The sequence below is a fragment of the Myotis lucifugus genome, unplaced genomic scaffold (genome assembly GCF_000147115.1).
Source record: "Myotis lucifugus unplaced genomic scaffold, Myoluc2.0 scaffold_105, whole genome shotgun sequence".
NCBI classification, from domain to species: Eukaryota; Metazoa; Chordata; class Mammalia; order Chiroptera; family Vespertilionidae; genus Myotis; species Myotis lucifugus.
This window is the reverse complement of record NW_005871153.1, coordinates 3,617,813-3,628,171: the sequence shown is the minus strand read 5'-3', so window position 1 is coordinate 3,628,171 and position 10,359 is coordinate 3,617,813. Positions and strand designations below refer to the sequence as shown.

The 10,359-nt window shown below is 55.2% G+C and overlaps 1 protein-coding gene across 1 annotated transcript in view; it reads left to right on the top strand.

Annotated features, from left to right (window-relative positions):
* The first annotated feature begins 453 nt into the window (after positions 1 to 453).
* The window catches only part of PDIA5 (protein disulfide isomerase family A member 5), a 62,587-nt gene continuing 52,681 nt past the window's right edge, over positions 454 to 10,359 (top strand). Inside the window, exons 1-2 of the mRNA XM_023757350.1 lie at positions 454 to 575; positions 3,476 to 3,563. The gene's annotated coding sequence lies outside the window, so the exon portion shown is untranslated. The remainder of the gene's footprint in view (positions 576 to 3,475; positions 3,564 to 10,359) is intronic.

The following is a 10,359-nucleotide window of genomic DNA, read 5'->3' as shown; positions in this document are numbered from 1 at the left end:
TCCATTCCCATCCTGAACCTCAGAGGTGATCTTATTTCTCTGTGGATTTTGTGTTTTGGTGCTTCTGAGTGGATGGAGTCTTCGCATTGCTCCGGTGTGTGATGCAGTGTAGCATGCAGACACTGGCCTCCCAGAGAGGTCTTGATTGAGGGAGTGGCAGGTACGTCCACGCACATGCTTGTGTTGTATGCAGTCCGTGCAGCGTTATGAAAGTGCGTGGAGAAGAGAGGGACGTGGAGACTGAGAGTGGGTGGGGAAGTGTCTTGGGGTGTGTGGTGACTTGGCGAGGGGATGAGGTGAAGGGCAGCTCTAGTCTCCTAAGAAGGGTTCGTGTGCCCTCATCCCACTGAAGTGAGATAAGCGGTAGGCAGCAGGTCTGTGGGCACCTGTTCTTCCTCAGGCCTGGCCGGGACCCGGGGCTCACCGTCCTTGTCTCCTTCATTTGCAGGTTGTCCTGCCAGGATGGCTGTCCTCCACAAAGGTCTCCTCACTCATCGAGAGGATCTCTGACCCCAAGGACTTGAAAAAACTTCTCAGGACCCGGAATAATGTATTGGTGCTTTACTCCAAATCCGGTGAGTGCCTGGCCTGGGGTCACCTGTTGGGGATGGCATGCGATAGGAAGGGAATGAGAGGAGCCAGAGGTGGGAGACGGAGACGTTAGGACCAACAGCCAGTCAGGGAGGGTCCTAGGGACACCGTGTTTGTCCGCTTTCCTCAGGAGACGGCAGAGGCCTGGAGGGGCATTAGTTCTGCTCATCTGAGATCCCTGAGAGGTCATTCACTTCCTTCCTATAAGTGTTTCTTAGAAAAAGCCTCATTGCCTCAGGAAACAGCATGAGTGTGAAGGAGGACAGAGGACTGTGGACACTGGGGATGGACATTCTGACTTCCTGGACAGGCACGGGCCAGCCCTGCCAGGGCATGCTTCTCCAGGGCTGTTGACGAACAGCCTGGGCCGGCCCGTTGCCAGCTGAGTTGGTCCCAGGCTTGGGGACATGCACCCAGGCTGGCAGCTCTGACCCTGCCTGGCCCCCATCTGTCCTACTCTGGGATTGGAACACGAGGCTGAGTTTGGACTGGGCTCAGGGCGGCTTCAGCGGGGGTGGCAGCAGCAGCTTGCCTCCTCTGACCTTGGGACTGGCGAGGGCAGAGTGGATGGAGAGGTTTGCTCGGCTCTTGGCTGTGACTTTGAACATCAGACTGTTGATACTATTCCAGCACAGTTAAGTGTTTTCGCTGCTCCTGAGGATGCCAAGTTCTCTGGGCCCTGGAGAAGCAATAGCCAGTGGCTGGGCCAGTTCCGGGCACAGCTCTCCCTGCAGCTCATCCTTGACACTCGTTGGCACTGGGGCTGATGGATGTTTTGGATGTGTGTCCCTCCTGGAGCCCGCACCCTCCCAGCACCCTGGCACATGCTGCTCCTTGCTCTTCTGCAGCCTGGCAGATGCTCTCTGAGGTGTTGTTGGGAGCCCAGCATGTGACTAACATTTCTCTGCTGTCAGGAATAGGGGTAAACTGAGGCCAGGGAGAAGCAGAGCTGCTCCTGATGCCTGGGTGTAGGGCCCTGGTAAGCATGGCTCACCCCGTGGGTGCTCCTGGATCTGGTGGTTGTCAGTGTGAGAGCACACTCGGCTCCTCTCTGGGTACGTCCCGCCACGGAAGCTCATCATCGTACAAGGACGTCTCGAGGACCTTCTGCAGGACGGTCCCCTTCACTCCTCTGCCAGGTTGTCAGATAACATCCAGGTTATGAGGGAGGAGCTGAAGCTGGGAGAGAGCAGCTGACTTGTCTGAGGCCTCGCAGCTGGTAGACGGTAGACGCCGTAGACGGTAGACGCCGTTCGAGCTGGTCCCTGCTCCACCTCTGCTTGTTTCTTCTGCTGGAGGGAGGAAGCGATGTGTTACCTCTGCAGGGACGGGAGGGCTCTGCCACCAGGAAATGATTTGGGTTAGTTAGAGGGTAGGAAGGTGGATGGGGTCTCCAGATGGGGCTTGCAGGGCAGGAGGCAGTGCCCAGAGGTCTTATTTTCTCTCCAGCCCTCACCCAAGCGTGGTCTCATGCTTCCCGAGTGCCGGCTCCTCCCTGCGTTGGCAGTGGCCGTGGGTGGTTTTTCTACCTTCCTGCCTCCTCCCCAGGCCTGTCACTAGATTTGTGACTGTGCGTGGGCTTTCAGGGCAGCACAGTAACTGGGTTTCTCCCCTCCCGTCCTTCCAGACAGGGCTCCCTTTCCGAAGGGCTAGGGGAGGGGTGCTGCCTATCCCTCTATTCCAGTTTCTTTCCCCCGCTCCCCGGAGCCCATCTGCCTGCTGAGCAATGGCCTTTCCCCCTCCGCCGCACCCTCCTCCTGGTGCCCTGGTGGGGTTCCTGGCACTGTTCTAGAATGATGCTTTTTGTTCACTTCCATAAAGGCTCTGCATGCTTTGTGTTCACAAACAGCTACCATTTTCCACACTAGAAAAGGAGATCTGTGGAGGCAGATAATTCAGACACCATGTCTGCTTGGCTTTGGAACGTATCGGAGGGGGAAGGCAGCAGACTGCTCTCCCCACCAGTGTCTGCCTGGTAGGCCTTGCACATGCGCTCACAGGTATGGCAGGGGGAGGTGACACACTGGCCACAGCCACTCGGCAGTGGGACCTTGCAGGCTGGCCGTGCTAAATCCTGGCCACAGAGGCTCCGTCCCCAAGAACCTGCCCTCCTACAATAGAGTCCAGGTGCTTTGCCCAGACCCACAGGAGTTGACACCTGGCCCAGCAAAGCACTCTTCCTTTCTCATGTCCACTCCATCCTGCCCAAGGCCTGGTCTGCGGTCCTGCAGCTGACGCCCGAGGTACGGCCCAGCCCAGTTCCTCCCCTGCCACTTCCCCGGAAGTGGGCTATGACATCTGACGTGGGTACACTTGGCATTGGTCTGTCAGAGACTAGTGTCACATGTAAACTTCATCTGATCGCCAGGTTGTACCGAGGGCCCCTAGATGCGAGTGTGATGGACAAAGGAAGGAAGGATCGGGCCTCTGCCCTCATCAGCTCCCAGGACAGACAAGGGTGGAATTGGCAAACTCATTTCCCACTTTAGTTACAGAATTGTCATTATGTGGTTATAACTTTTTCAAAATTTGTCCCAGAAAGATAGTGAGTCAGAGACTCTCCCGGGAGTTACCTATTTTGCTCAGAGACGCTTGGAGGAGAGAGGGGTGAGGCGTGGCTTACAGGAGGCGTGGCTTACAGGAGGCATGGCTTACGTGGGGGTTCTCTGTCCATGAGGAAGGGCCCAGGAATGTGGCGGGAGCAGGGGTTCCTGGAATGAGCTGGGCGGTCCTCCCAGAACTGTTGGTCACCAGGACGATATTTTAACAGGGGTTCTGGACTGGTCTCCTTTCTTCCTTCCTTCCCTGCCCCCAAGAGAAGATGGCAGGATGGCCTGGTGTCCTTGGGCACAGATGTTTAATATTTGGTTGTTGTTTTTTACAGAGGCTGCAGCTGAAAGTCATCTCAGGTTACTGTCCACTGTGGCCCAGGCAGTGAAAGGACAAGGCACCATCTGCTGGGTGGACTGTGGGTATGTTCTGGGGACATGGCACATGGCTGGAGGGCAGGGGGCTCGGAGGCTGTGGCCAGTGGGGCCGGGACTTGTCTCTGATTAATACTCTGAAGAGAGGATGGGGATGGAGAGACGCTGCGGAAAGACCTCCCTGGCAGCCTGGCAGGGTCACCTGTGGCCTGGAGAAGGCAGTTCTGGTTCTCCCTCTGTCTGTCCATCTTCCCTTCTTCCAGAGAGCTTTTACGTTTTACTGTGTCACTTGATTTTGTTGGTGGCAGAGGGGGCCTTGTTTTATAGATGGGGCCTTGGTACCCAGAGAGGCAAGGTGATTTTCAGGGTGACCCACTGCTTGCTTGTGGGGGAGGGTGTTCGGCAGCAAGAACCTGGGCTTTACCCCTGTCCAGGCCAGTAACAGAGGTCTCCTCTCCCTGCGGCACAAGGTGGTGGAATCAGCTGGCCGACCTGCCTGCTCCCTTGGCTTCCAAGGTGACACTATTAGATGAATCAGGTGGCTTAGCCCTTCCAGCTCTCTCCTCTAGCTGTGTCTCCACCCTTACCCCACCTGTCCCAGTGCTGTGAGCTCCTCTCCCTCCTCCTCCCCCCTCCCCTTCTTCCTCTCAGGGATTTTCTTGTCGGAATCGAGTGCTGCCCCCGGAGGGAGCCCATGGAAAGAGGCTACTTCTTAGGGTGGGGAAGGACCTGTTGGTGGAATTCCCCTGATTCTCTTGAGTTTGGAAGCTGGAGTGCAGGGTGTGCTCAGTTCCCTTTCCTCCCCATCATTAGGAATAATTTCCACATCTCTCTGTGTTCAGTGCTTTGCTGCTGGGACTATATTTATACACACCTCTTGTCATATCATTAGCTCCCAAGTTGGCGTAGATTGGCAGAAGCACAGAAAGACACGCAGAGAGTGAATGAACATAGGAAAACAGATAGCTAAGAACAGGCTTGCCCTTTACACGTTTATTGAGCGCCAGCTGTATGCAAGGCACTGTGCTGCACTTGGCAGGTAGCAGCGTTTACATGTCCTTCTGACTGAGGACAAGAGTGTTTCCAGAGCCTCTTTGTCCAGCTACTGCTCACCTGGACTTGGGGTTTGTCAGGAGCGTGGAGTTGGGAAGAGGAGGGGAAAGGAGAATCATACTCAAGGGTGTTGTACTCCGGTTAGTTCGTTTGGGGAAGAGGTGGGGTTCTGCTGGAAAGAGGCAGGTCTTTTCCTGGGCGGCCCATAAAGGTCTTTAACCTTGGATGTAGCTGACCCTGCCTGAGTCACAAGACTTGCTACTACCCTGTGGGTTAAGTGAGCTTTCATGGGCTCCACTCCAGTGCAACCTTCTTCCCCTGCAATCTGAGTCCTAAATGGCTGTTTGGCAAATGAACTTCGTGGCCTCAATGGCTGGAGAGGACTGAAGGAGATTCCTATTTTGACAGAGCACCGGGTAAGACCCGCCGACGTGTTAGCCCAGCAGTGTTTGCTGAAGCCATGTGTGTATGTGCGCATGCACGCATGCCTGGCCTCACACCTCCAGGTTTACTGAAACACCACCTCAATGGATGAGACTACCCTCTAGACCAGTGGTTCTCAACCTTGGCTACACATTAGAATCACCTGGGAATCTTTTTAAAGTCCTGATTTCTGGGCCTCATCCTCCGGAAATTCTGTTTCTTTGTTACTAATGTTGTGGCCCCACCCCATAACAAAGAAACAGAATTTCCGGAGGATGAGGCCCAGAAATCAGGATTTTAAAAAGATTCCCAGGTGATTCTAATGTGCAGCCAAGGTTGAGAACCACTGCTCTATTGGTGAGATTGTAGCCATTGGTGAATTCTAGTCCATCCCCGGTCTGGAAGTGTTTCTGTCTTCCAGGTGTGTCGCTGTCTCCAGTAGCTCGCCAGGCGTGCACTCCGTGACTGGCAAAGCGCCAAAGCCTATTAGAGAGGACAGGTGCTTCGGACTCTCCACAGCTGAAGATGATGCCAGTTCTGCCCAATGAGGCCTTATCACGGGGGCCTTGTGAGGCTTGCAGGTGGCAGAAGTGGGCAGAAGAGCTTTGATGTTGCTCCATCCACCTGGGTCCACTCAGCAGACATTCCCGAGCACTTACTGTGTGCTTTGAGGTGCACAGTATCGTGTCCCCCACTTCCCCACCCCCTTAAGAATAGCGGTGTCCTCTGTGCCAGGAGGAGGCAGACTACAGTCCAGGTGAAAGGTGCTGTAAATGGAGGCTATCTGTGTTGTCACTTAATTTTGTCTGGAAAGGCTGAGAAAGCTTCACAGAGGAGGTAGAGTTCAAGTTTGGGGCAAATCCCTCAGAGTGTCAGGTCTTTAAAGTGCCCTGGCTTTCCCCGCAGGTGTGGTGTGGGCCCAGCACTGCCTGGGGTCATCTGGCTGGTGGCCGGGCAGGCACAGTCCTGCTCTGCTCCCTGGACGGGCAAGACTAAATGGGGCCGGACTAGAGTGTGGAGAGAGACCGAAGCGATTAGAACGCAGGACTCATGCGGAGATGTGTGTAAGTGCCAATGGGAGAAAGAATCCTGTGACCGATGTGCTAAATGAAAACAGGAGGAGAGGGCGCCTCAGAGCTTAAACGGTAACCTTAAGACAAAGGGATAGATTGTTTCATGCACGCAGTTGGCACTCCACGTATCCCTGTAGGAGGAAGTGTAAACTGAAATGTTAAATAGCTTTTAAAATGGTTTAGAGAAGTAGGTGGATTGAGGAGCTATAATGGATTATGTTGGAAGCAGGAGTATCTGTTTGAAATCAGAGGCAGAGCGCGGCTACATCTTCCCAGAACAGCCCACGGACAGAACTCGGCTCTGGTCCTCGCAGGCCACCCTGGGCGGCACTTCTCATGGACCAGTGTCACATGAGACTCCCAGGGCACCAGCTGGCTCTGCCCTCCTGCTCAGCCACCCCCGCTCCTAGACTTCCGAACGTGCCCCGTAAATCATTAGGGGACCCGACCATATAACTCCTGGGCCCTGCGATGACAGCTCTCGCTGTTGTCCTAAACGCGTTCAGTCTGTGTTTATGAATCTGAAAGAGACGCTCTGGGGATGGGCAGACGCGCGCTCAGGAACGCTTTCTGTTGCCGTCTGCAGTGGAGTAAGTAGGTGGAACGGAGCCAAGCCAACGTCTGCTCGCTTTTTTATCTCGGCAGCTGTTAACTAGCAGGTGGGCAGCCAGAGAGCCCCTCCCTCCCGCAGGCCCTCTGAGGTTCCCCGGCTCCCGTCCTCTCCAGCTCTGCCTCCTGCCCCGCCAGCGAAGGGTCAGAGACTGGGATGGGGACACCAGGGCTTGGAGTAGGGTGACAGGAAGGTCAGGAGGGAACAGCCCCCTCTGCTTTTCCCCCTTGAAGAGCAGGTGAAGGGAACGGGGGAATTGGAGGGTGAGGGAAGACAGAACTCTGGTGAGAGGTGTCAGGATGTGCATGGCACAATGGCAGTCTGGTTGAAGGGTCGGCTTTGCTGCTTCTTAGCTCCATGACTTTGAGTAGGACAGTTACCCTGGGTCCATTTCCTCGTCTATGAAATGGGACAATAATTCTCTCTTCTTCCTAGCTCCATGGAAGCTCTTTCTGGAATAGAATTGAGAGGGGAGGCCCTGTGCTGCTGTAGTTATTTTTCATCTGGGCAGGACTGTTCAGGACTTGCAAGAAGCTGGAGGGGGAACCGGTGTGTTTGTTCCTCAGCAGCCTTTCCTTGGGTGAGGAGCCTTTGGTGGTTGTGAGGGTGCCTCTGAGGGAAGTTTTGGGCTTGAGAGTCAGCCCCGGCTCCTGGGTGCTTGGCTCTGACCCTGAAGAAGTGCCGGGTGCAGTGGAATTTGTGCGCCTGCAGGTCAGGAGGCCTGCCTTTGAGTCCGGGCTCATCCCTAAATAGCCTAGTTCAGAAACTCCCAGAAGCTGCCAGACTTGGTGTGCAGGGGTGTGTGTGTGTGTGTGTGTGTGTGTGTGTGTGAAGTCTTTTGTCTTCCAGTCTTTGGGGGCCTTTTTTTTCCTTTGCGTCTCTCCCCATTCTGGGTATCTGCCCCTTAAACCTTTCCAATCCTTCCTTCTGAGCTTCTCTCCTGTTTCCTGCTTTGTTACCTGTCCCTTACTAGTTTCTGCCACCTCTTGTCTTCTCTGCTGCCCATTCTTTTGACCTTTTTCCTCCTCTCTTCTCTGTGTGGATGTTTCTTTCCCTCTTTTTCTCGCTTTTCTGGCACTTTCCTCTCAACTGGTGCCTACGTGCCTGCAGGCACACATAGCCCTCCCTGTGGGTCCTCTCCCAGCCCCAGCAACTTGTTGCTGTGAGGTGTCTGTAGGGTGTGTGGCTTCTGTCCAGGGATCTGTCAGCTCTCCCTGCCCCTCACTCCACCTCCTGGCTCAGGCCTCAGCAGCCATGCTCAGATTGGCTGCTGGTGGTTGTCTGGCTAAGAGTGTGTGTGTGAGGGAGTTGGTATTCCCTCCGTGCCCCGCAGCCTGGCATCGGGCTCGGCCTTGGCCGAGTGCTGCTGTCTGGGCAGCTGAGCCAGGGCCAGCAGGCGGGAGCTGGGCCTGGGATGCTAATTCCTGGGGCGGATTCTCACCGGGCTGAGGCTGCCCTCTCCCTGCTCACTGCTTTCTTTTCTGAGGGTCAAGGTCATTACCTAACCACAGTTTCCTTCTCCCCTGCTCTGTCTCCCATCTGCCTTATTTCCCCTGGAGCAGCGCCGCCTTCCCAGACCCAGGATTTAGGGCCTGCCAGCATGGGCATAACATATTTTGAAGTCTTAGCTTTTCTTCTAAAGAATATTTGAGTTTAGCATTTGCTCCTTTCTATGTAAGCATGTTTAACACGACTTACTGTGCGTTAGAAGAGACTCCCAGGCGAGAGCTGTGTTGAAGTGTCTTCAGACACCTCCCAGCCCATTGGCGGGCACTCCTTGGGGTGGCACGTCCCCCACTGAGGAGCTGGGGAGGCAGGTGCAGGAGGAGAAGGCACACTTATCTCCCTCTGTTCCCATCACTTTTACTAGCTGTGCTGCGTAATTCATACTTTACCCTGTGCCTTCTTGAGGTAGGGACAGCCAGACCTGGGAGGATCCCTGCTGTATGCAGCAGGCCCCTTCATCAGAGAGCGCTACCTGGCCACCAAGGTGTGCCCAAGGTTAAGGCCAGCTGTTCCAGGACTGTTCTGTCTGCCGCCCTGTCCTCCAGTTACATCCGTTCATATTGCCCTTGGTATTTGGCATCTAGAAGTCACTCTGACAGTATTTCTTGCTCATTTGCTCCTTAGCTCCCATTTTTTTATGTCTCTGAAGTGAGGGCACTTTCTACCTCTCCTCTCCCACCAACCTCAGGGGTGACAGGCCCATCTGCTCGGGATCCCGCCATGTCAGATGGGGCAGATGGGAGAAAGAGATGTCCCCTTTCTTTGATGGGGAGATGGAACCCAGGAAGGCTGTGTTAGCCAAGGGTACCGGGTGGCCAAGACAGGCAGGGGCCAAGGCCAGGTTCTTGGTGTGGTGTGCTTTCTCCCCGCTGCTGAGGCTGCCCGGCTTTGTGTGGGCATGAGCAGGAGTGAGGATCTGATCAGGGGGCAGCGAGAGAGATGACGGAGGCTCAGATCTTTCTGAGTCTCCACCTCTGTCCTGGGTCCTGGCTCCTGGTTCATCCGTCAGGATATAGGCAGCCTTCCTTGGTGCGTTAGTAATACTTGACCCCATAGAGGAGTTGGAGGCTCCATTAGCTCACCTGCCCAACTCCTACATTTTGCAGCTCGGGAAACCAAGGCCCCACCAGAGGTCACAGGCTGGCAAATGGCAGAGCCAGATCTGGAAGCCATCAGTCACTCCAGCTGGCAGGTGGGCCTGCCTCCAGTACCCATTTCTTCCCACCTCCCTCACGCCTCCTTCATCTCTGGGTCTGACCCCCAGGAGAGGGCGTGGCCAGCCTCCTGGAAGATCAGCATGGCTCCACACACCCACTGCAGCCACTCCGCACTCCCAGCCAGCCACTCCCCAGCAAATTCAAAGGAAATGTCTATGCGCACGCATCTGTCAGGGCCAGGGTTAGGGGGGAAGTGTGCAAAGTGTGCACAGGCCTCTGAAATCTGTCCACATTCTCTGTAGAGGAGAGCCAGGGGAGGTGGGTGAGTAACTGGGCAGAGGGAGGCTGGGCTCCTGCATCCCCAGCAGACAGAGTGGCAGGGAGGCCCTTTGCATGGCCAGTCCACTCTCCGTGATGCATGGCGGTTTTCTGCCTCCCTCTCCATTCCAGCAAAGCATCTCGTTTCTTTGCTCCCTGCTCATGTCTCCTCCCCCCTCCAGAGGCTCAGTCCCTGGCAGGGGAAGGGAGGGACAGCAGGAGGTAGCCAGAAGATCAATTAATTGTGTCTAATCTCTCAACCAAGATCCTTCTAAGTCCCTGAGGTTGGTAATTTCTCTCTCCTTCTTGAACTCTTATGACTTATATTGCCTGTACTGCACGATTAGTGCGCACATACAAACACACACACACACACACACACACACACACACACACACACAAACAACTGTCAGAGGGAGGCGAGCCGACCTGAGAGAGCACCATCAGGAAGTGTCACCTGGCGGGATTCCTGGAGCTCAGTGGACAGAGCCCAGAGCCCAGGAAGCCAGCAGTGCAGCGCTCCTCCCAGCAGTGGCAGGACAGCCTCAATCAGGGCCTCGTTCACTCGGGTGATTACAGAGGGCCCGCTCTGTGCCAGCTGCTGTTGTAACCCTGGGGAAACAGTGTGAACACACAAAGCCCTCGCCTTCATGGAGCAAACATTTTTGAGTGGGGCGATAGTCAGTGCACACATTGGCCAGATG